Below are 27230 nucleotides of genomic sequence, written 5' to 3' on the forward strand. Positions count from 1 at the left end.
TTGAACACGCACAGACTGGCCTTATCATCTTCAGTCAACATGGTGGGGGGGGGGGTTCTCACAGGGCCCTGACACTTACTAATGGACTGTTGGCTATTAACAGATTCTTGGTGATGAAGAACTTTTGTCTTTAATTAAACACCTACCTTTGTGCTTATAAAACTCCAAGGTATAGCTTCAGGTCCATGGTCACACAGATGACCATGGATAAACTAACTAAGACATAGAACTAAATGAAAGCATTAACATGATAAAGAAGTTTATAGGGAAATGAGGGGAGAGAAGCAAGGGTGGTGGGAAGATGTGGGGGTTTGAAAACGGTCAGTATGTATCTCATACATGAAACTGTCAAAGAATAAACCAAATAAGTAAACAAATAATCTTATTTTTTAGTCTTAAATTTTGGAGGAAAATTTGCATTGTTTTGCATAATGGCTGTATTAATTTAAATTTTTTCAAAGCCAGTAAGTTGTTCTTCACATCCTTACCAGTATTTATTACAATTATCCTTTCCTATTGTAGCCAATACTATTGGACGGAGGCATTAGGTCATGTGATTTGAATTATGTTTCCACAACGGTTTTTAAGATTGAGAATTATGTCACATCTGTTAGCCATGTATGTGTGTTTTTTCTGAGAGATTATAATGGAGCTGTTTCACATTAAAACATTGTTTTAATTTTCTGAGAATTTTTATACTATGTATTTTGATACTGATCACCTCCTTCTTAAACTCCTACCAGGTAGACACACCCACTCCTACACAACTTGACGTCCTCTTAAAAAAAAAAAAGAAAATTATTGAGTCCAAATTGTGTTTCCTATATACTCTTGAATACAAAGCCATAATGGAGTAATGATCAATTTACCAGTGGTTATACCTTTCAATTAACTCTCCCTATCCCAGCAGACATCAATTGTCAGTAACTCCTCTGCTATGGATGGGATTACAGTGTACAATTCACCATTTTGTCCTGACTTTCACAAATTTTGGATTTCCCTGACTGCGGGGAAGAAAGAAGGATTAAAGTACAGATACAGGTGTGTAAAAGCTGGCATCATCTGGGCCATGTGCTCTCCTGCTCATGTGCCAAGAAAAGGAAGAAAAAACTCGGTTCATTTTAATCATCTGATGAAAGAGAAAGGTTTGTTGTTTTTGGTGGTGGTGCTCTGTTGCTTTTGTGTACAATTGAAGAGCTAAACAAGGAGACAGAGTTATCATATATAGCTGAACAAGGTAGCAGGTTCAGTTGAACTCAGTAGGAGGTCTCTGTTTGGGAGCAATCTCAGGCTGTAAATATCCACAAAGATGAATCTGAGATTGATCTTTTCTGCACATATTTCATTATCCCGATACTACCAGGGGAGGCTTTACCATTGTCCTGAGCCTGACCTGAAGAAGAGATTGCCTTCCCCATTATCTGAAGAAATGTCATGGCCGTGTTCATGTGTACAATACATACTAACTAAGTACTTGATCTGTTCCATATACCCTCTTATACTTGAGTTTTCCAAGGTCCGGTGCATATTGTCACACCAGCCATGAGTTCAAATGGTCAACTTCCAGACAATATGCAGTAGATTAAATATATGCAGTCTCTGGCTCTTACAATCATTCTGCCCCTCTTCTTCAATGACCTATTAGCCATTGAGGAAGTACTGTAATGCAAATGTCCCAATTAAGGCTAATAACTAAAAGTCTATTTTTCCTGCATACTAACCAGTTGTTGATGGCTGTATTAATCACCAGCTATTGAAAAATAAGTTTCTCTGATGAGGGTTGAATGATATGATAAGCTATGTGCATATCAATAAGCCAGTAAGAGTTGGTTTAATACTGTTTCTGTTTAACAGAACAATAGTAGTAGGTTCTATCACAGAGCCACAGGTCTGTGCCCCCAGCAACACTGCCAGATACAGGTTCCAATTTGTGGAAATACCTTAAAATCCAAACATAGAGTGGTTGATTACTTCCATAATATTCATGCTATTCTTGCACCAGTAGGCTGTATTGCAAGTTCAGCCATTGTTGTAGCTCACAAGGTTTACATCTGGGGAAGATAGATGACTTCTTTTCTTTGCTGGTAGAAAGCATAATGTCTTCTAGATTTATGAAAGCTAGCCATTAGAGTTGAAGTCTCTTGTGCAGTACCAGCTTTCTTTCTCCATGTCCTATGCCTCAAGTCTGTGATAGTTTCATCAATTGGGTCTTCCTATCAAGCTCTGGAGAGCAGCCAAGAAAAATAGCAGTAGTCTCTAATATCTGTGGTCTATCATGTATATGTTTATATTCTAGTAATTGCCTATAGTAGAATTGAGGCTCCTCATAGAAGACACTATTCCTAAAACTAATTTTTATAATTAGGCCAGAAAATACACATTGGAGAAAAGCATATCATCCTCAACACATCATGCTGAAGCTACATATGGAAGAATAAAGCTAGGTTATTTTCTCTTACTTTGTACTCAATTTCAAATGGATCAAGGACTTCAATGTAAGACTCTTTCTCCTAATTTGGTAAAAAGAGAAATTAGGGTATAGACTTGAATTCATTGATATATAAAATGAGTTTCCCAAAAAAAGCCTGACAGTGCAGGCAATAAGACCAGCCATTGGCAAATGAAACCTCATGAAACAAACAAACAAAGATTCTGTATAGCACAGTACAGCATCACTTAAGTTTTTTTTTTCTCTTTTGTTATATATTTTTATTTGTGGCTATCACACACCTAGTACAGGGCTGGCTTGGAATAGCAATTCAAGACATATCTGAAATGATTAAAATAGGAATGTAAAGCCATTTTCTTAAGGTGCATCTGAAACAGCAATAGCATAGTAAAACATATCATAAACAGCAGGTGCACATTAACTAACAAGCATTTCTTTTCAGATCAATATTGACTTTCGTACTCGAGAATCTACAGCCAAGAAGATTAAAGCACCAACCCCCACATCTTTTGACGAAGCACAAAAAGTCATATATACACTTATGGAAAAGGACTCTTATCCCAGGTTCCTGAAATCAAATATTTACTTAAATCTTCTAAATGACCTTCAGGCTAGTAGCTTAAAGTGAGGGCTTCCTGGCTGACAGGAACTAAAAGATGGTATCAAGGACAGAAGGAAACGCCAGCGACTCTGCCTGCGTGATCGTCTGGGCCTGCTTTGGTGACTCAGCAGGCCCGGTGGAAGAACGGCTTAACAGGGAACCTATCCAGAGAGAGACTTGAGGGAGCATCGGCAGGAAGACATGGAGAGACAACGGGAAGGAGATACTGTGATACTGTCATGAACACAGCAGGACTCTATTGGAACACCCTCAGACCTGGGAAGGTCAGCTGACTGGCAACACAGAAACTATGGACACTTTGTATGAGACTGATCACCATGCGCTATAAGCTAAAGGACAGCGAACATATGTGCTGCACGTTGTTGTGTAGATTGTGTTGAACTCTTACCGTCCTCTTCCTGTGGATGGTCAGTTCAAAAGTATGTATTGTAAACCGCAGTTGCTATTACTGACAAATATGCCATCATTTCTCATCAATTTGAAACTTGAATTAAAGAGTTTGTATAGAAGAAAGAAAATTGGTGAATTTTGACCAACAGAATAGAGAAAATATAGTATTAGTTGGGGAATACTGAGTAGACCGTAGAAAGTACAAATCCTTGGCTTCAATTTTTAAAATTTCTATTATTTTTGAGATTATAATGTAAAGAAATACTTTCACATTCCCTTCTTCCAAGCCCTTCCATATACTTCCCTTGTTCCATTTCAAATTAATGGCCTCTTATTTTGCTAATTTTTTCACACAGATTTCTATGGAAATTTAAGAATATATGTATTTAAAATTCCAAATTTTACAGAAATACACCATTCTAGACCTGTATAATGCTGCTTGTATGTATGTTTTCAGGGGTGAGCATTTGGTATTGGATAAATTATTGTAATACTCTTCTCTGAGCATTTAAGACTATTTCTCCCACTTTTAGAATGCTGTGGTTGCCTGCAGTACTTTGTGGAGGCCTCCTGGACTTTTCCTTGTTCTAGCAAGCATATTGTTGTCCTCATTCATTTTTTTTTAAACGTCAGAGTAAAGAATCAAAATAGCAATAAAATAGAGGAAGGCATATCTCTCTATATTTTTATGTAAAGCTCCCATTTATTTTTGACTCTGTGATAAATTAATTTACAAATGTGTTATGACTTCTTAGTTTTAGGAAGAATAGCTTAGGTTAAATACACAATTCTCTTCCTCAACTCCAAGCCAAATATAATTAAATAAACAAATATCACTTAAGTTTTTTAAAAAAACAATCTACAGAATGGAAAAAAAATCTTTATCATCTATACATCTGGCAGAGAATTAGTATCTTGAACAGACAATAAGAATCAATAAAACAACCAAATTTAAAACTGGATCATGCAACTAAACAGAAAGTTTTGAAATATGAAATATAAAGTGCTGAGAAACTCGTTTTAAATGTTTATCCACCAGGGAAATGCAAATCAAAAGTACTTTGAGATTTCAGCTTAACCCAGTCAGAATGCCAATAATCAACAAAAACAAATGACAGAAGAAGATGGTGTGGCTGTGTGGAAAGAGAAACATTTATTCACTGTTGGTGGAAGTGCAAACTGGTACCATATGGATACGAGTGTAGGCATTCCACAGTAAGTTAGAAATAGATCTACCATAAGATCCTTCCACACTCGGGCACACACCCAAAGGAGTCTACAGATATACTTTCTGATCCATGTCCATTTGTTCTCTGTTTCTAATACCCAGGAAATGGAAACAGCCTATAAATCCATCAACTGATGAGTGGCAATGAAAATGTGGCATACTGATCCCATATAATATGTGGATGTTAATATATAGGAAATTTAAAGGTAAGCAGATGGAAGCAGAAAAAAAACATTCAGGGTGAGGTAATTGAGATGAATGAAGATGAAATAATTTTGCTTTTTCCTCTGTGTGGATGCTGTCTTTGAATTTTTTGGTATGTCTATTCATTTGAAAAAATTACTCATAGTAAAGTTCTGAAAATTAGTAAGGATGCAAGGGTGTTGGGTTGCAATGAAGGAGAGATAAACACAGTAGAATAAGGAAAAAATAAAAGAAGAAGGGTGAAGCGAGAGGACATAGGAGGGCAGTGTAGAAGAAGGGATATCGGGAGGGGTAACTCACATGAATGACCTTTCAAGAAGCTCTCTCAGGACCCTGCACTGAAGAAATGTCTCCCATTCTTTTATTGGGTTTCTGCTGTTAAAATGTTTGACTTCCTGAATAATAAATAATTCTTCAGATGTGTTGTCTAAAATTCTACATAATTTTTCTCATCATGTAGATTGAATCTTTTATTTCCTAACCATTAATTTTTCTGTGTAGATATTAGCTTTCAATAATAAAATTTATTTGTTTTGGCTTTTGTGGCCTGTGTTTTTATGATTTAAGCTAAAATCCCCATTGTCCAAAACCAAGTTTTCTGATATTTCACTAATTTTCTGTATTGCATTCTAGACATACTTTTCCCTTCGAAATCTCATTTTAAGTGGCATTTTATACAGACACCGTGAACATCTTTTTTTTTCCTTACATATGTTTCTATCCATATGTTTCTCCCCAGAAACATTTACAGAAGATTACATTCTATTCTCATGATGGGTTGCTAGACAATTTGTCTGAATCAGTTTCAATTTGTCATAAGTATATAAATTTGTTTCTGTGTCCATTCTGTCCATTGTTCTGTGTAACTTTTAATTTTTTCTATTATAGTTATAAATGATCTCTACAACTATAAAAATACAGAATATTCCATATAATTATATAATATGAGTTGGCCACAAAATGAAAAGGAAATACAAATTCATACAATGGTAAAAGCAGCAAAGCCACCTGTCATTAGAAGTTTCTCTCCTGTCCAGTATCTGCTGTTCATTCCCAAAGAAGCACACAGAGTCCTACATTATTTACAAACTGGTTGGCCTATTAGCTCAAAATTTCTTATCAACTAACTCTAACATCTTATATTAACCTATAATTCTTTTCTGTGTTAGCCATGTGACTTGATGCCTTTTTCAATGAGGGATTCTCATCTTGCTTCTTCTTGGTCTGTGTGATGACTGCAGAGACTTTCCACTTCCCAGAATTCTCCTTTTCCAGTCGTCCCACCTATACTTCCTGCCTGGTCATGCCACCTATATTTCCTGCTGGGGACTGGCCAATCAGCATTTCTTTTTGTTTATTACATTAAAAAAAATAAAACTACCAATCCAAGTTCCCACTCCCTCCCTTACTCCCATTTCCTCTATACACTTTCCCATTCTACCCCCATCGAAACCTCAGAGAGGGTAAGGCACATTACTTGTAGAAGGTCCAAGGTCTTCCGTACTATATCTAAACTGAGCAAGGTATACATCCAAAGAGAGTAGGACCCCCCCAAAAGGCAGAACACACAGTAGAGATAAAACCTAGTGCCATTGCCAATGGCCCCACAGTCTGCCCCAGCCATGTAACTGTCAACCATAAAGAGGAACTAGTTTGGTCCTATGCTGGTTCCTTCCCAGTCTGGCTGGAGTTGATGAGCTCCCATTAGCTCTGACAAACTGTTTCCATGGGTGAATCCATCATGGCCTTGACCTCCTTGTTCATATTCTCATTCCTTCCAATACTCAACTGGACTTGGGAGCTCAGTCAAGTGCTCTGGTGTGCGTCTCTGCCTCTGCCTCCATCAGTTCCTGAATGAAGGCTCTATGGTGTTATTTATGATAATCATTAGTCTGACTACAGGGCAAGTCAAGAGCAGGTCCCCTGCCCTCTATTGGCCAGAGTCCTAGCCAATCATTTTATTAAACCAGCATGAGTGACAAATCTTTCCAGACTATTGTTTCACAGCACCACCCTTAAATGTCAACTCAGGAGGTGGCAAGATGGTTCAGAAAAGAAAGCACTTGCAGCACGCCCTCTGACCCAAGTTTGGTTCCCACAGCACATATGCTTTAAAGAGATAACCAAATGCTGCGAATTTTTGTCTGATCTCCATGTGTACACATGTATGTCCAAGTTCACATGCACAAACACATTCACAATAATAAATAAATTCCAAAACATAAATTCAAAGTGTTAACTCATTAAAAATGAGTTTTTAAACCAGGCGGTGGTGTCACACACCTTTAATCTCAGCTCTCAAGAGGCAGAGACAAACAGATTTCTGTGAGATCAAGGCCAAGGCCAGCCTTGTCTACAGAGTGAATTTCAGGGTAGGCTCCAAAGATAGAGAGAAACCCTGTCTTGAAAAAAAAAAAGAAGAGGAGGAAGAAGAAAATGAGTTTTTATTGAATTTCCTGTTATTTCATACTTAAAATCTGACCTGGAAACGTGGTTCATTTATAGAGCACTGGCTTAGCACATGTAAATCTCTGAGAAACAACCACAGTAAGTTTAGTATGCTTGGCACAGTGGCACATGCGTGCAATGTCCACATCTGTGAGACCAATAGAACAATACAGTCAGCCAGGATGCATTTTCCATTTGAAGACATTTTGGGTTACATCCTTAACTTAAAAGCAAAAATAAATAAATAAATAAAATCCTGACAATCATTTTCCCATGCTGAATATCCAAGCCGCAGTCAATAACAATGTATAATACACTTAAATATAAGTTACATATGTCACTAGAGCAGAAGCTGCAGAAGAAGATTCTTGTTATTTTGAGATGGTATCTGGCATGAATAACTTTTTGTTTATCCTTCTGTCTCATCTCCAGACATGAGGACCAACTTTAGGGACCTTGAAGATCACCCAATTTAAAAGACACATCTTAAATCTAGCAACAAAATGATCAACCACATCTTAAAATTTGGAGCTGTTCAGAAAGTTTCAGTTCCAGCTGTGGCCCTCCTCCTGCACAGTGCCAGACACATCTTCACTGCTACCTACCCAGCCACCATGGCCTGCTCAAACTCAAATGTGTACTCCTTCTTCCTCATTTAATCTTTCACAAGCTGCCTCAAACCTACCCAGGCAGTTCTGACCTCCCCAAGAGTGTAGATGGGAATCTGTGTATAATGATGTGCAAATCCCAGAATTTTGTTCCAATTACTCTTGTTCCTTTTATGCTAGGGGTGGAGTAAGGTGGGGTTTTGCAGTCTCTCTGTCTGAGAAAACTTTCATGGAATCATCCACTAGGATAGAAATACCTGCAGTCCCTCACACAGAGCATAGACCGACCACCTATAGCATATGTAGTGTGTCTTATCTATTGTTCCGCAAAATCCTTTCCTCTTTCTCTAAGCTTTTATGCTTCAATTCACAGCCATGTCTTCCTTGTCTGGCTGTCTCCCATTACATGACTCATGACACTGGTTACAATAGTACCATGGTCTGGAAAAGAAAAAAACAAATTTGAGTAATTTCTACCCATGCTAAAGATCTAGAGTAGTTCTTTCCTGGGCTCTGACGTTAAAAACCTGCAATGTCAAAGGTTGAGGCATTCTTTTGATTTATATTTCATCATTATTTAACAAGATCTGGTCCTACAGCAAGAGTTCCAACTGATTTTTAGACAGTTGTTAGTACTAAAGATTGTTGAAAAATGCCCAAATACAGCATTTGGTGTGCCAGGAAATATTCCAAATTTCATATTTTAAAATAATCAAAATTGTTTTCAAAAATACTTTAGAAAAGTTAGTCTAAAACAAAAGAGAATTTGTTTTATAATGGAAGGTTGATGACTTTTATAATTTCTTTTTTCTTAGTAGTGTTTCCATCTATAAAGTATCTAGAGGCTAAGGCACTCAAATCTGTAAATAACATGTTCTTTTTTTCCCACATTCATATTTATCTATGACAAAATTTTTGTATATTTGATGTAGTAAGAGGTTAAAAACAAATAAATCAGAACAACATTTTTAATTAAAGTTATATAAATATATCTCTGTATTTTCAAAAGAACATCACATATATTAGTGTTTTTGCCTGTGACTTCCATGAATAAGCTAATTAATAGGACATGAAGCCATGGGTAATGGTGATGGTGTACATTACCACTTAACTATTTCTCATTCCTGATTATCTGGGAAAAATCATACAATCAGCAATATTTTCATTCATCTGATGTTTAGAAATAAAATTTTGGAAATATTATTAGTATAATTAGCTTTGGTCAAAGGCATGCTTCTTTTATAAGATTTGAAAATAGCTTAACCTAAGAGATACGGCAGAGCCCCGATGCAGAAGTCCTTTCCCCTTCCCATTCAGCTCTTAAAAAAAAATGAGTCTAAATGAAACTCACATAATTTTCAAGTTCATATCAATCCTCAAACACAGAAGTTATATACCCTTCAATCAAGGTAAAAAATTATAACCCTGAGCTGCATTTCTATCAGAGAGAGGCAAATGTTGTGATTTCTGAACTGAAATCAAATTTAACTGGAATGATTCAATAAAATGATGGTATCATTATGAATTTTGCACTTTTTCTTAAGGTTTGATTAGTCTAGACACCTGAGTTGAGAAATGACTGCTGTTTGATACTTCAAAGCAGGCTTGGAAACTTTGATTAAATATTTATGTTAAATGGAGATGACTTAAAATGTGTTCCAATCAAGACACTAGCAAGCTGGATACGCAGCAATGTCAGTAAGTATCAGTTTAAAGCAATGTAATTTGAGGTTCACCCAACTTTAGAAGGATGGCCTTCAGACTGACATTCCTCAGATAAATTTGGGCAAGCTTTATTACTGTGGTAGCTATCAAGGACCACAGCATCTAAGGGTTCTCAGGAATTTTCTAAAACAGTGAAAAGAAATGAGATATGGCTTTTTTCTGTGTCCCCATCTCCTATGTGACAGCAATGTTCATGTGATACCCTCTCTCTTATAAACATAGTTTTAAGATAACCTTTTAGGGTAAGTCTCATTCTTAATTTTTCCTTTTACAAAATTTTTCAATCATGATCTGATCCTTGATTATTTGAGTTCTAATGTGTTTGTTCAATTAAAAATAATCTTTTTGGATATTCTTTCATGCTTGCTAAATGCATAAGATATTTGCATTGATAGTCTAAGGAAGAATACTAGTAGCCATCAATTACTTAGCTCAGTATCTTCATAAACATGTATATTTCTCCGTCTTAACCTTTTGAACTCCCTGTTATATATACGGAACAGTAACCTGTTAGAAATAGTTTCCATGGTTTCCTTAACTGGCAAAATACGCTAATATTGGAATCCCTTATACACGATGTCACAGTATTTATATCTGCACCTCCTCCCTCATACTCGAAGTTGTCTTTGAAAGCTTTCAATTTCTGATAGAGTGTTGTGGTACTGTCCTTCCATGGGCAATGAGAAAACAAGCCTGCCTGTTTATGAACATACACATGTGCAATTGTTCTGTCAAGTATTTTGACCCTTGGTTGATTGAATCCATAGACACAGATGGTCAGATATGGTGGGCTGGCTACATTGTCCACTTTTGTTTACTGCCTGCCTGCACAGCTTCCCCAAGTTCCCTGTCTAATCACAGCATCCACTCTAGTCTCAAAGCCTAGTGCTTCTCACACTAGTTTTCCCAACCATATGCACTATTGGCCAGTTACCGCCTACCCACATGGATCCAAATAGGTCTCAAGTAAAATGTAGTTGCTATAAATCAACATTCAGAATGCTATAGATTGTATAAGTACTTTGATAGCTGTGCGATTCCAACATGTGTTAGCTTTTACGTTCTGTAATAGAGCCATGCAAATACTCTTTTTCATTTGCTGCAAATATGTGTGTACTTGCCTTATAAAATTCAGCGGACAAACTTTTTTGTAAGTGAAAATGGAAGGATGCCTAAACTTTTCCTCATTCACTCAAGAGAAACCAATCTTAACATGATACTATGAAGCCATTCACATCCAGACAACACTAGTTGGGCTCAGGAGAAAAAAAAGGAGAAAGAAAGGGATAGAAAGAGAATTCTATTCAAGATATTTTCCTTTTCCTTGAAGATTGAAGCATATAGAAGAAAATGTACAATATTCATATATGTGTGACACTGTTTTGCTATACTTATTCATTACCAAACTTAAGATGAAACACTATTTAATTAAAGCTTTATGATGAAGAGAAATTATTCAGTGTCACAAAGTATTAGTTGGTTTTCAAGACATCCTAAGCCATTTAAAAATAAGTATGTTAGTTGTGACTAATTTAATGGGAAATGAAAATTGAGACAACAATTATCCTCTTTCATAATGCTCAATTTTTATCTCATGTCACTTCTAATGCTCTCAGAATCAACACACTTGTTTTTTTACAATAATTGAAGAGTCTTTTTTACTGCTTCTTCATGATTTTAATTTATATATAATTTTGATTGTCTTGACCTTGTATTAAACTTATATAAGCCTTCACCTTTTCTTCTCTGGTTATTTATTCAGTTTTCACATGTTCCAAATATAAAGTTCTCTGTATGATGTAATTTTTGTATCTAGGTCACAAACCACAACTTGCTTGTCAAGACCTACCTGGAAACTCACATGATCAAATGTCCACTCCTCTCTAGGACAAGAGAACATAATATGATGAGGGTGATCGGTGTCTTCCCTGTGAAGACAGAAGAGTCATAGTTAATGACTTGGCTAGAATGTGTTTGACTGTACCTGCTGGGAAGGCACATTGTGGATGCATCAACATCTGTTTGACTCTGTTTAGTTATTAGCATGGAATTGACACATTAATGTCACATTAACCTCCAGTCATGAAAATGCGTAATTGCTAATGGAGAGAACACTGTGTGTACAAGTTGCTTCCAAGCTCTACAAGTTCCCAAGTGCTCTCCCTAATGTCTTAGGCATTGCTCCTTTACACATACATTGGTTGAAGAGAGAGTAAAGTAGGTATTTTCTTTCATTAAGTTGCTGAGTCCAGTACTGAGTACCTTTTTCACTGGTGCAATACATATGATTCCCCTATCCTTTCAAGAGATAAGAAGTGGATACCCATGATGTTTCTTCACACCACTGAGACATGTCTATAAAATCTAAACACAGGTAAAATATATGGTATTCATCCTCACTGACTCACTCATCATCTATTGATATATATTAATATTAGTAATAATATTTTATAACATGTCTATGTTTGTATAAAATATCTCTTCTGCTAATCAATGTGATTTTAAGTGCCATAAATAATTCATAACAAGTAATCAGAAATCTAGAACTTTTTAAAAATAAACTTTCTTGCTAAATTATTTTTTTAATGACCTTTCTGAAGGCCAAATGCTATGCATAATAGTTTACCTCAGGACTTGAGCTAAAAGAACTCTAACATGATTTGAAGATGCAATTTGGGTATCACATCATGGAACAGAAGAATCTTGTCCCATTTTTAGACATTGACTTGCACCCAGAATACACTGCTCCAGAATGGTGACTCAGATAGGAGGAGGATAACTAAAATTCTTTTGAATTCCGTGAACATTGTGAAGGAGGTTGGAGTATATGGGGCTGATAAAGGAAGAAACAAAAGGAATTAGATAGTAGTTGCCAAGTTCTAATGGTAAGGACCTAAAACCATGTAATGCAAGTTGGCCACTACATATTATTAAGCTGAATTTGTTTTAGTATTCAGTGCTTTCGTAGTATATCTTTAATCGTATGTGTACAGTATCACAATAAACTAAATTATGAAATAGAAACCAAACCTGGGCTTTTAATTAACATAACTAAAATATTTCTAATTTGCACACATTTAATTAGATTTCAAATGGTAATTTTTTTTCTTTCTCATGCAGTGCTTGTCACTATAGTTTCTTTAATGTGATGTTGCCCAGCTATGCAACAAAGTGATCTGCGCATGTCATAGCAAATATGTTCTAACTGGTCCTGCGTCTGCTTGATACACACAGATGTTCTCCATGCTCCTCCAAGTCAAAGCCATTTACCATTCCCATCTTCACTCAGACATCCAAGAAGTTCAACAAATAATTACTCAAAAAGAATAGACTTTGCCTTCAGTGTAATAAATTCTTCATTTTGTCGTTCAACCAACTAGACCAAAATAAATTATATCTGTATAAACATGTTGTATTAGTTTCTTATCTTGATATTCTAAAAGATAGACTATATTATACTGGCATCTGAGAGGTTATTAAACAGTTCCCTATCATGACAAAACAAAACAAAATCACAACCAATAATCATAGTCATCTGCCAAGTTAATAGTGCTTTCTGCTCTTCCAAAAGACCCAAGGTTGAATCTCAAACCCTCACACCAGACAGAACATAACCACATATAACTCAAGCCCAAGGGGTCTGGTGCCAACTTCTCATATCTGTAAAAACACAATGCACAGATACATATGCATTAATATAAGAAATAGTATGAAGGTTTCTTCAATTGACCTGAGCTCAGAATTGAGAAATAGTAATAATAATAATAATTATTATTATTATTATTATTATTTTAAAATCAATGAGAAACTAGGAAAATATTGTTACATGGAAAAAATTAATAAATATTACCCAAAAATATTTTTAGGCATTCACTGACTCTATGATACAATTTGTAGAAATTAAAAGACATCAAAACTTGAGAGGGAATGTGAACCAGAAAGAGTACTAGAGATTAATTACAGCTTTATGTAGAATTAATAAAACTATCAGGTTTGTCTCTAATCATTTTAGAAGCTATCAGGAGCTTGTAAAATGCATAAAAATAAGGCAAAAAAGACAATTTCCCACCTAGAATCTACATCTAATATTATTTAATTTTGAAGGTATATTAAAGAAATTTTCAGTCTTGAAAGTTACCCAATGGTTTCCTTCCACTGAGCCATTTTTATAAGAATAAAATAATCCATATAAAGGAGGTAATAAATATGAAATAGAAACACATAGGAGATAGGGAAAAAGACACAACCAGTGTAAAAGAAAACAGGAAATTTAAAGAGCAATGAAGAAAACCCCAGGGATACTGCTGAAGTTCAGTCTTTCAGAGTAAGATAGATACCTGTGCTCCATAGTGATGGAGATTAGGAAATGTGTATTTTAAAAAAGAGAAAGACAGATTAGCTTATTTACTGATGGTTTGAAGAAGATTTATATCATTATATTTTGTCTATTGGAATCTAAGGCAAAGGGGGAAATGATAATGATTAATTCCAGTTTAATCAAAACTCAGAAAGGACAGCAAATATTGAATTATCAGTTAATAATAACAATGAATTCATAATGATATAAATATGTATAAATAAAAATTATTTATAAATTACTTAATGCAACTATGCCAATGGTATGGAGAGAAATATTTCATGGTCACGATAAAAGATAGACATTCGTTTCCTTCACAGGAAGTCAATAAATTAGTTCAAATACCATTAAAAAAAGTGAAATTTTCAAGGAAACATCATAAACATATAGCTTAGAAATATTTGGAAAATGTGGAAATATTCTGAAAAAAGAAAAATGGGAAAAATCTGATAATGTAAGGAAGATGTGGTGCCAATCATTAGTTTTGAAAATGTACCACTATCACATTCTGTTGTGGTAACCATAATTAGGGGAAAAAAGTGTTGGATTTTATAAAGCAATGTTGAGAAGACAAATTAATTAATGGTTTTGTCTGCTATGTCTTGCAACCTAGCAGACACAATGATCCCTCTAAGAAAGAAAACTGAGGGATACTAGCAAGCACACAACTACTTGTTTCAGAAAATAATAGGACTTCATGGGACAAACTGAAAGCAGACTTGTTTGCTGTACTTTGTGATTTTATATGTTTCAATTACTTTTGTTTAGTACAGTCTTTAAAACTTTCATACATGTATTCCATGAATCTTCCTCATATCCACATTCCACTCCAGGCCTCCAGTCTTTCATTGCTCTCCCCAACACATCTCATTCTCAATTCCATGTTTTATTTTGTTTTGTTTCACCGAGCCCAGTGGCCGTACCCACATATGCATGGGTACCAGGTCATCCACAGCGGCATATGTCATCAAACAATGACCGCCATCCAAAAGCAGAGTGATTCTTTTTTCCTCAGCAACCAACAACTGCCCAAAGCTCTATGTCAGATACGCAACTTCAGAATCCCATCTCCTCACTATGATTTTCAACTGACCGGATCTGGTAAAGGCCTTATGCAGATAACCAGCTCTTCTGTGAGTCCACATGTACTGCATCCATGTTGTTTCCCTTATATTTTTGTGGCCTCTCCTCTGAAATACTCCTTGAGATTTGTAGAGGCGGTAGCTACTTTATATATAAATGGCCTATGTATGTCAGACCATTGACAGTGACTTACTCTTCTTTGTTGTTGTTATTGATTTTATTGAGCTATATATTTTTCTCTACTCCCCTCCATGCCTCTCCCCTCTCCTTCAACCCACCCCCATGGTCCCCTTTCTCCCAATTTATTCAGGAGATCTTGCATTTTTCTACTTCCCTTGTAGATTAGATCCATATACGTCTCTTGTAGGGTCCTCATTGTTGTCTAAGTTCTCTGGGATTGTGACTTGTTGGCTCGTTTTTTTTTTTTTTTTGCTTTATAATGTTTAAAAACAAGTTATGAGTGAGTACATGTGATAATTGTCTTTCTGGGTCTGGGTTACCTTGCTCAATATGATATTTTCTAGCTCCATCCATTTGTCTGCAATTTCAAGATGTCATTATTATTTTCTGCTGTTTAGTACTCCATTGTGCAAATGTATCACATCTTCTTTATCCATTCTTCAGTTGAGGGGTATTTAGGTTGTTTCCAGGTTCTGGCTACGACAAACAAGGCTGCTATGAACACAGGTGAGCACATGTCCTTGTAGTATGATTGAGCATTCTTTGGGTATATGCCCAAAAGTGATATTGCTGGGTATTGAGGAAGGTTGCTTCCTAATTTTCAGAGAAATCACCAGATTGATATGCAAAGGACCTGTGCCAACTTGCACTCCCACCAGCAATGCGGAAGGGTTCCCTTTACCCCATAACCTGTCCAGCATAAGTTGTCATTGATGTTTTTGATCTTGTCCATTCTTACAGGTATAAGATGGAATCTCAGAGTTATTTTGATTTGCAATTCTCTGATGACTAAGGATGTTGAGCATTTCCTTAAGTGTCTTTCATACATTTTAGATTCCTCTGTTGAGAGTTCTCTATTTAGGTACTCCATTTTTATTGGATTATTTGTTCTTTTGATGAGCAATTTCTTGAGTTTTCTGTATATTTTGGAGATCAGATCTCTGTCTGATGTGGGGTTGGTGAAGATATTTTCCCATTTTGTAGGCTGCCATTTTGTCTTGTTGAGCATGTCCTTTGCTTTACAGAAGCTTTTCAGTTTCAGGAGGTCCCATTTATAAATTGTTTCTCTCAGTCCTGTGCTATTGGGTTTATGTTTATAAGTGGCCTCCTGTGCCAAAGCATTCAAGTGTACTTCTATAGTGGCTTATTATTAGCACTTGAACAGTAATGACTTTTTGCATTAACTACTATTTTTAGAACATTATAGAGAAGCCAAATTAATGACTTCTCTAACCAATTCTGAAAGCAGAATTGGTACCAACATAAATATTTAAAAGACAACTTGACAAAATGACTGTTTAGTCAAACAATATCATTAAGTTCTGCCCTTAAGCCTATGAACTCACAAGTCATGAGTTTTGACCATGTTTACAGTACCATACATAAATGCCCTATATAGTAGGCCTCAGTTCATGTTAAAAGAGTGGTTAACTTCAAAAACAGTATTATCATTATTGCTGCAGTGGGGACATTTTGCCTTGTAGATGAATATTAAAATATTCAAGGTCCATCACAAAAGAGCTTTCTGAATACAAAATACATTAGATCAAACCATATGGAATATTTCATTTATGCTGGGCACCATACAATCCCTTGTTCTCTGCATTTTAGTCAGTTGTGGTTTACTTTAATAGTCTCCATCTGCTGATAAAAGATGTTTATTTAATGATGTCGAGACTTACACTTTTTCTTTGGGTATATAAGGAGAAATATTCAAAACCTAATTAGGAATTGCAGTAGTTTAGTAAATTGACAGTTTCAGATTCTCATCCAAGAATCGTGACTAGCCCCAGGTAATCATCTAGGTTTCCTGTATAAGGCATGATTTTCCACATTTTGAGTAGGCTTTAAGTCCAATTAGAGAACTCTTGGTTACTACCAAGATAAATATACTACTCTTACACCCCAAGGGTTATTATGCCATACTGGTCACCATGACTCTTAGATGTCATAGCTAAGTAGACTATTTGTTGTTTCCCTCCCTTAGAAGTTTGCATAGCATGCTATGGTTCCATACAAGCTGGTCTTTAGAAAGGAGGCTTTCAACTGGTACATTTATAAGAGAATACCTGCACCTAAGGCTCAAGGCTCATCACATAAAAAGGTAAAGAAAGATTAAAAGAGTCAGAGGAACAGGAAGTTTGCTGTGAGATTGTGCCTCCTAGAACTGTCAGAGAGTCTACACTCAGGAAGTCTCAGCAACCTGATCATCTGAACAGGACTTAAACAAGCATTATTCCAATAGATATGTTAATACAGAAAGAAAAAAATCTCATGAAGCTTCAACACTAGACAAAGAAGTACACATAATAAAGGAATGCTGAGACTGAAATAGTCTTAATGAGAAAATAATCCCTCAGTTGATTATTCAGACTGTATATAACATTATACTGACCAACTGAGCAAGTTGTATTTCTATATTTAGGAATGCAAACACACACACATACACACACACACACACAATTGTATACAAACAAACATACATATTTATATATATGATTAAAAGAAATAAATAATTGCCTACATACATGAATAATTGTATATATACACTTATATGCATATATACATAGTTAAAAGAAATACATAATTGAATATGTACATAAATAATTGTATACATACACACACACATATATATACACACATAATTAAAAGTAGAAAAGCTATTAGTTTGAGAGAGTGAAAGGCAAGCCCCATGGAAAGATTAGAAGTATAGGAAATGAGAAAATGATGTAATTAAATTTTAATTTCAAAAACTTATATGCCAACTAAAAATATGGTCTTATTGTTGTTCTGACTTTTGTCTATGAAAATCACAACTCAAAAGGATCATTTAAACATTTTGCAATCACTTATTAAATTTCAAATGTTAATGCTTATTGACCACTTTGGGACAGAATAGAGCCAGAAGCATTCTGTCAGTATTCTAAGATGTGCATAAAGGTCTCTTTAAGTCTCAGCTTATAAAACTTTCATTTGGTCATTAGGGGGTGTAAGGTGCTGATTCTAGTGAGTTCAGAAACATGGGTAACTAAATTCACAGAGGAAATTATCTCAAGGTAGAGAATGAATCCTTTCACTTCATGTGCATTATTCTGTATTTTCTTTTTAATTCATATTTTTAAAAAAATCACTAGGCAGATTGAGGTAGAAGATTATAACTCCTGATGGTAATACATCTAAATTTGTCCGCATTAGATGGATAAAGAAAAACATTCATGTGTTTATTATAAGGAATGGGATTGGAAGTATCCTTTTAACTGGGCAAGAGTAAGTTCTTGGGCCATATGGAATGAGGAAAGATAATAGCAGGCCTCCATACCTTCATGATCCAAGTCTTCATTTGATTTACTTCCAAATTTCCACATTTGAAAGATCTACAGCTTTTTAAATTACTCCTTGCACTAGTAAAGCATTTTACTCAGCACATGGCATTCCAGATTCATGTAACCAGGGAAAAGATGTTATAAGAAGTAAACATCTGAAAAGGATGTGAACCCAGGGAGAATAATCCATTAATTCAATGATATTACCACTTCACAACACATAAAATGCTATTGATACACATTACAATTAATGAAGAATATGTACAGTTGATTGGGATATCAATTTTCTTTTGAAAATTCTAAAAGAATGTGTCAGTATTTGGTGTGGAACAATGATATGTATTCTGTCAATTATAGTTTAAATAAATGCTGATTGGCCAGTAGCCAGGCAGGAAGTATAGGCAGGACAACCAGACAGGAAGTAGAGGCAGTTCAAGGAGAACAGGAGAATTCTCGGGATGAGGACGCAGTCCTTTATCCAGTCACAGAAGAAACAAGATGTGACTGCCTTGCTGAAAAAGGTAGAGTCATGAGGCTAACATATACTAGAATAATGGGCTAATATAAGTTTTAAGAGTTAATAAGAAGCCAATCAGTTTATAACTAATGTAGACCTCTGTGTGATTTCTTTGGGACTTAATGACTGCGGATAACAGGCAAGACAGAAATCCTGACAACAAGCAGGCTCTCATGTTACAAGTATTTTGCGGTGTATTGTATCAATATAAGAGTCTAAACTGAGTGACTATTTTTGAGACATTTATGTCAGTATTAATGTAAGAAAGGGTTCAAATTAAGTGGTTTGATCAAAATGTGTAACATCTTGAATATTCCAACAACTACCAGTGTGTGTGTGTGTGTGTGTATATTATATATATATATATATATATATATATATATATATATATATATATAATACTTAGCAAAGTTCATAATTGATTATATCTCAGAAAACGTAATATAATTATTGGCATTTTAAGAAATCTCTGGTAGAGTTATTACAAATCAAATATATTTTAGATTGATGATGAAATATTTAAACTATAACTTCCTAAGAAGGGAATATTTGAGAATTTAAAATGTTATCTTAAAAATGAACAGGTCTAACTTCATAATGTCTAAACTTCATAATATAATATTTAGGCATTAAATCATTTATTGAAACATTCATTTCTATGCAAATGTAAATTTTTTAAGTATATGTTTACTAGGTACTAAAATACAGGTGAATCAAACATATATTCTTTGTTTCCCATGTTTATTATGGAAATTTAAGTTTCATAATTATTCTATGAATAGTAAAGTTATATAAAATAAATATGCTTGCCACAGAATGTGCAAACGCTCATTAATGAGACCCATACACCCTGAACTCAGTTATGTTTTAATGTGTTAAATATGAAGAAGTGCCTCTTTCATATAGAAAAGGTGTTTACCAATTTCATAGTTACCACTCATCCATCCAGATTGAGCCAACACTTCACAAATATACCTCATCAGAGGTAGTAGGAATATTGTCAAAAGTCACTCTCTTGATATTTTGTGAGTTGCAGATTTACCCATTACTGTCAGGGAAGACCCTAGATAGGATCTGAATGTCATTATTACTTCAATATACTTTTCTTCAAATATGAAGAGTGCACAAATCTTATGGATCACAGCAGAGTTTATAAAACTCTGAAATCATTATAAATGACTTATCACAAAGTATTTATGTTGTCATGAGAAGACAGATAAAGGACCATTATAAACATCAACTTCCATACAAAGGATAAGAAAAATGGTGACTGTCAGTGCTAAAAGTGTAACTCTAGAACAGAGTACCTCATGGTGTGCGTTGAAGTTATCTGAGCATTCTACTCATTAAGGGCTTCCTCCTACAAGTGTTTTACTGGGGAATATTCCAAGTGAGTTTTCTTTATAGACGACATCTTCCAAATGTTGACCTCACTAGAGGCTATGTTGAAAATAGTTCTAAGTAAAGTGTCCTCAATGTATACTGACTGAGCAAGTAAATATTTCCTGCTAAAATGCCAAAATTGTGATTAAAGTAAAGCCTCTCATATAAATTTAGGTCATGAGTTTACTTACATATTTTTCACTTATCAGGTTTTAGGTGTGAGTGAGGCCTGAATGGTTATCAACACATCTCAATAGTGAAGTTTTACACTCAGTAAACCTGAGCCCACATATTGCACAAATTCATGGAGGAATGAATTGTTTTCCTGGCTTGGGAGGAATCCTTGGGCTGTGGTACAGGAGAGGAGGCAAGTTCAGGGACATGTGTCACAAAGAGATGTGACTTCTGGAGGAGTGCACACCTGACAAAGAGAGGCCCTGAACTTCGGGGAACATGTGAATAAATTGAACTTTAGAAGTACTTTTAGATCAATTTGTTTTAGACAATACATATTATTGACTGATTACCATGTGTAAATTTAGTGTAAGACATTAGAAACGACAATTAGATTTAGCTTGTATGACATGAAAGGGAGGCAGAATTTTGAAAGAAAAGGAAAACATGTCATATTTCTGCAGAGTATTAAACATTCTGAAAAAAACTCAAAACATTTTACATAACTTATTTAATATTCAGTAAAATAAAATTTTAGAAACTGAGGCATAGTTTATTGGAAATATATGATGTATACATTTGTTTGCCTCTGACCTGGAGGCTTTTTAATCTTTAAAGAGGAATATTTAAAATGTTATTATGTATATATCTAATTTTCAAATAACAGGAAACTGTAGGAAATGTATCAGTTTTATGCAAGATAAATAAAAGAAGTAAACAATTCATAATTATCTTCAGAAATAAGTGGTATCTAATAAAACAATAACCTGAAATTATAATGCAGTCTATCTTATTCAGATTAATGAATGGATATCTCCGTTTTCAATAATTCAGTCACTTCATAGAATATCAATTTTAATTGTATGTGATTTTATGGCATTTCCAAGTAATATAAACATTGACAAAATTAATATATCCATATACCTGAAATTGTATATTGACCAAAGAGTAATTGAGAGATAAAGCTCATTTATTAAAATAGTCACAACATTAAAATTTTCAGTTTCTCATTGTACTGTAAGAAGCATGTTTATTTTATTCCTGGGTAGAGTTCAACTTAATTACCAAGTATATGAATAATGAATGCTTCCTGTAAATAATGCAGGAATTTGACTTGGTTAAAGTCACTTTTCCTGCATATGACTGACTCTTATATTATGTATAGAAACAGTGCTCTAGCCTCTCAAAATAGGGGAAATACTTACAGTAATGTGTACATTAAAATAATCTAACAACAATTTTTTTTCAATTACGGGAGAATGTCTTTCTTTGTTTTGCAATTGTAAAATTAATCTATCTTTGTATACAGATTAATGAACCTAAAGAAAAACACCTGATTTTAGAAAGGTGCTTGTAATTAACTTACTTTAAATAATACTTAAATAATTGAATAAAAATTCAATTCTAGTTATGCTGCAATTTAATTTGTGAAACAATAACAACAAAAATTCAGCTTCATAGATTCTGCCCTAAATCAAGACTTTATATATTATGCCTTTTACTACAGTTAAAAGAAAATATTATCTACTAGATAAATGTGTCAAATACACACTTAGATTTCAATATGGTGGAGTTAAATCAGTTGTATCGAGAGAGAAGAAATTATCTAAATGAAGATTTAGATGCTACTCAGTTGGAAATACCCAGAAACAAAAGAGGAACAGAATTATAGAGTTGACTGTCTGAATTCTGAAGGCAACACAACCCAGGAGTCCCTATATTTTCCTGCATGGTTGCTCTCATCAAATCTCTCTGTGCCCTCCATGTATTTCATGGTTGCTTTCTGCCGGTCCAACTAGTCCCTCCAAGTATCTGTGTGGCTCTTTTCTGTTGTCTGAGAACAGTATAGTAACACTTTTTGACTGTTTAGTTGCTAACAAAAATCTTAAATCTTTGAAGAAAGAAATTGAAGAAGACACCAGAAAAATGGAAAGATCTCTCACGCTCATGAGTAGGTAGAATTAACATAGTAAAAATGGCAATCTTATCAAAGGCAATCTACAGATTCAATGCGATGCCCATCAAAATCTCAACAAAACTCTTCACAGACCTTGAAAAAATAGTACTCAACTTCTTATGGAAAAGGAAAAATTCCAGGAAAGCAAGAACAATCAAAACAGGACTGGGACTGAACAAGCATGTGATCAAACCGGATTCTCTGAATGTGGCTGACATGGGGACTGACTGAGAAGCCATTGACAATGGCACTGGGTCTTGTATCATGTGCATGTACTGGCTTTTTGGGATCCTAGTCTGCTTGGATGCTCACCTTCCTAGACCTGGAGGGAGGGGGGATGAACTTGAACTTCCCACAGGGCAGGAAACCCTGACTGCTCTTAGGACTGGAGAGGGAGGAGGAGAGGGAGTGGGGGGAATGGAAGGGTATTGGGAGGAGGGGAGGAAGTGGAAATTTTTATAAATAAGCAATTTAAAAAAAACAATCAAAACAAAAAAAAATGAAATTCTGGAGGCTTCACAATCCCTAACTTCAAACTCTACTATGGAGCTACAGTACTGGAAACAGTTTGGCATTGGCATAAGAACAGACAAGAGGATCAATGGAACTGAACTGAAGCCTCAGCTATTAATCCACACATCTATGAACACTTGATTTTTGACAAAGAAGCAAGAAATATAAAATGGAAAAAAGAAAGCATATTTAACAAATGGTGCTAGTATAACTGGATATCAACATGTAGAAGAATGAAAATAGATCCATTTCTACCACCATGCATAAAACTCAGTCCAAATGGATAGAAGATGTCAACATAAAGCCAACCACTAAACCTCATAGAAGAGAAAGTAGGAAATACATTTGAATGCATTGGTACAGGAGACCACTTCCTAAATATAACCTCAATAGCAGAGACACTGAAAAATTAATAAGTGGGACCTCCTGAAACGGAAATCTTCTGCAAAGCAAAGGACATGGTTAATAAGACAAAATGGTAGTCTATAGAATATACAAAGAACTCAAGAAATTGGTCATCAAAAAAACAAATAAAAAATGGAGTACAGACCTAAACAGAGAACTCTCAACAGAGGAATCTAAAATGACTGAAAGACACTTAAGTAAATGTTCCACCTCCTTAGCCATCAGAGAAATGAAAAACAAAACAACACTGATGAATATCTTGCATATCACCATAGAACCTTCATCTGGCGATGGATGGAGATAAAGACAGAGATCCACACTGGAGCACTGGACTTAGCTCCCAAGGTCCAAATGAGGAGCAAAAGGAGGGAGAACATGAGCAAGAAAGTCAGGATCATGAGGGGTGAGTCCACCCACTGAGACATTGGGACTGATCTAATGGGAATTCACTAAGGCCAGCTGGACTGGGAGTGATGGAGCATGTGATCAAACTGGATACTCTGAATGTGGCTGTCAATGAAGGCTGACAGAGAAGCCAAGGACAATGGCACTGGGTTTTAATTCTACTGCATGGACTGACTTTGTGGGAGCCTGGTTTCCTTGGATGTTCACTTTTATAGACCTAGATGGAAGTGGGAGGACCTAGGACTTCCCACAGGGCAGCAAACCCTGACTACTCTTAGGACTAGAGAGGGAGGGGGATTTGGGGAGCAGGAAGGAAAAGGGAGGCAGGAAGTAGGTGGAAATTTTTAATAAATAAATACATAAAATAACTCTGAGATTCCATCTGACACTTGTAAGAATGTCCAAGATCAAAAACACTGATAACAACTTATGCTAGAGAGGATATGGTATAAAGGGAACATTCTTGCATTGCTGGTAGGAATGGAAATAGGTACAGGCCGTTTGAATATCAGTATGGCACAATTTCAGAAAATTAGAAAACATCCTTCCTCAAGACCCAGTAACACCACTTTTGGGCATATACCCAAAGGATGTTCAATTGTATTACAAGGACATGTGCTCAACTATGATAATAGCAGCATTGTTTGTCATAGCCAGGACCTGGAAACAACCTAAACACCCATTGAACAAAGAATGGAAAATGAAAATGTGATACATTTACACAATAGAATACTAAACAGCAGAAAAAAATAATGACACCTTGAAATTTGCAGGCAAATGGATGAAGCGAGAAAATACCATATTGAGTGAGGTAACCCAGACCCAGAAAGACAATTATCATATGTACTCACTCATAATTTGTCTTTAAACATTATAAAGCAAAGAAAACCAGCCTACAAATCACAATCCCAGAGAACCTAGACAACAATGAGGGCCCTACGAGAGACATACATGGATCTAATCTACATTGGAAGTAGAAAAATACAAGATCTCCTGAGTAAATTGGGAACATGGGGTCCATGGGAGAGGGTTGAAGGAGGGGAGAGAGACTATGAGGGGAACAGAGAAAAATGTATAGCTCAATAAAATCAACAAAAAGAAAACAAATATAGCAAGCCCGACAGTCAACATTAAATTAAATGAAGAGACTTTAAAAGTATTTCCACTAAATTCAGAAATAAGACAAGGCTGTATATTTCTCCATACCAAGTCAACATAGTTCTTGATGTTCTAGCTAAAGCTATAAGACAATAAAATGAGATCAAGGTGATAAAAATTGGAAAGGAAGAAGTCAAACTTGCTATTTGCAAATGATATGAGAGTAGCGTACTCTACCAGAGAATTCTTACAGTTGATAAATACCTTCAGTAATGTGATAGGATACACGACCAACTCAAAAAAATCAATAGCCCATCTATACGCAAATGATAAAGAAGCAGAGAAAGAAATCAGAGAAACATCACCTTTCACAATAGCCACAAATAGCATAAAATATCTTGGATTAACACTAACCAAAGAAGTGAAAGATCTACTTGACAAGAACTTTAAGTCTTTGCAGATAGAAATTGAAAAGATATTAGTAAATGGAAAGATCCCCCATGCTGTTGGATAGGTAAAATCAAAAGAATAAAAATGCAGTCCTAACAAAGGAAATCTATAGATTCAATGCAATCTGCATCAAAATCTCAACACAATTCTTCACAGTCCTCAAAAGAACAATACTCAACTACATATGGAAACAAAAAAACCTAGAAGAGCTAAAACAATCCTATACAATAAAGGAACTTCCAGAGGCATCACCATCCCTAACATCAAGGTCTATTATAGAGCTACAGTAATAAAGACAGCTCGGCATTGGCATAAAAAGAGACAGGTTGACCAATGAAATCAAATCAAAGACCCGTATATTAATCCACACACCTATGAACACCAGTTTTTTTAATAAAGAAGCTAAAATTATACAGTAGATAAAGGAAAGAATCCTTAACAAATGGGGCTGGTATAACTGGGTGTTAGCATGTAGAAGAATTAAAATAGATTCATATCTATCCCCATGCATAAAACTCAAGTCCAAGTGGATTAAAGGCCTCAATATAAAACTGATCACACTGAACCTGATAGAAGAGAAAATGGGAAGTAGTCTTCAATGCATGGGCACTGGAGACCACTTCCTAAATATAACTCCAGTAGCACAAACACTGAGAGTAATAGTAAACAAATGAAACTGAGAAACTTCTATAAAGCAAAGGACATAGTCAAAAGACAAAAAAGCAGCCTACTGATGGGAAAAGATCTTCACCAACCCCACATCAGACAAAGGACCGATCTCCAAAATGTATCAAGAACTCAAGAAATTAGACAATAAAAAGCCAACTAGACCAATTAAAAAATGGGGTACAGGTCTAAACAGAATTTTCAACAGAAGAATCTAAAATGGCTGAAAAACACTTAAGAAAATGTTCAACATCCTTAGGTATCAGGGAAATCCAAATCAAAACAACTCTGAGATACCATCTTATACCTGTCAGAATGACTAAGATCAAAAACACCAATGATAACTTAACTGGAGAGGATGCAGAGTAAGGGAAACCCTCCTTCACTGCTGATTGGAATGCAAATTTTTACAACCTCTGTGAAAAGCAGTATGGTGGTTTCTCAAAAACTGGGAATCAACCTACCACAAGATACATGACCCAGAAATACCACTCTGGGGCATATACCCAAAAGGTGCTCATACTGCAAGGACATTTGTTCACCTATATTCATTGCAGCTATCTGTAATAGTCAGAACCTGGAAACAACCTAGTTACCACTCAACCAAAGAATTTATGAAGAAAATGTGGTACATATACACAATGGAGTATTACTCAGCAGCAAAAATTAATAATAACATCTTAAATTTTTCATGCAAATGGATGAACTAGAAAAAAACATCCTGAGATAACCCAGACCCAGAAAGATGAGCTTGGTATGTTCTCACTCATAAGTGGATCCTAGCTGTAAAGCAAATGAAAATGAGCCTATAGTCCATGACTCCAGAGAAGCTAAGTAACAAGGAGAACCCTAACAGAAACATAGATAAATCCTCCTGGTAAGGGAAAATAGGCAAGATCTCCTGAGAAAATTGAGAGCATGGGGGTTTTCAGAAAAGGAAGAACAGAAGGGGAGGATGAGAGGAGAAGGAGAGAGAGATGTGAACTTGAGGGAATGGGATGGTTGAGATTGGGGAAGAGCTGAGACCGAGAGCAAGGAAAGAGAT

This window comes from Myodes glareolus, chromosome 8, assembly GCF_982192425.1.
Source record: "Myodes glareolus chromosome 8, mMyoGla1.1, whole genome shotgun sequence".
NCBI lineage: Eukaryota > Metazoa > Chordata > Mammalia > Rodentia > Cricetidae > Myodes > Myodes glareolus.